Below are 479 nucleotides of genomic sequence, written 5' to 3'. Positions count from 1 at the left end.
AAAAAAAAAAAAAACAATAAAAAATCAGACTTTGATTGCTATTTATACCTTATGGCTCTACATTATTTTATTATAATATAGATAGTTTCACTGTGGTTTATGGTTGGATGTGCAGGAGGACATACAACATAACTGCAGTCAAAGACAAAATTCAAGGTCATGAGAAACATAAACACAGAACATGACGGAAGCATGAAGGAGGAAGGGCATCAGGACAAGACGGCCGAAGCAAAGAGCCTCTCTGGTTGTGCTTCACTAACAGAAGTAGTGAGAAAAGAGAAGTGCAAGGCACAACACAGGTGAAGGTGTCAAAGGGAAGCATGTTCCAGGAACAGAATAGGAGCTGGTTTGGTTGGAGCATAGATTCACCCAGGAGAGCCACAAAGGACAAAGCCACCGAGAGGGACAATACTGGGCAGGGCCTTGAACGCCAGTCTGAAACTTCCCTGAATGAATGTCTCTGCATTTACTCTCATAAA

Source organism: Propithecus coquereli, unplaced genomic scaffold (genome assembly GCF_000956105.1).
Source record: "Propithecus coquereli isolate 6110/MARCELLA unplaced genomic scaffold, Pcoq_1.0 Scaffold150, whole genome shotgun sequence".
Classification (NCBI taxonomy): Eukaryota; Metazoa; Chordata; class Mammalia; order Primates; family Indriidae; genus Propithecus; species Propithecus coquereli.
Note: the sequence above shows the minus strand (reverse complement) of the source record.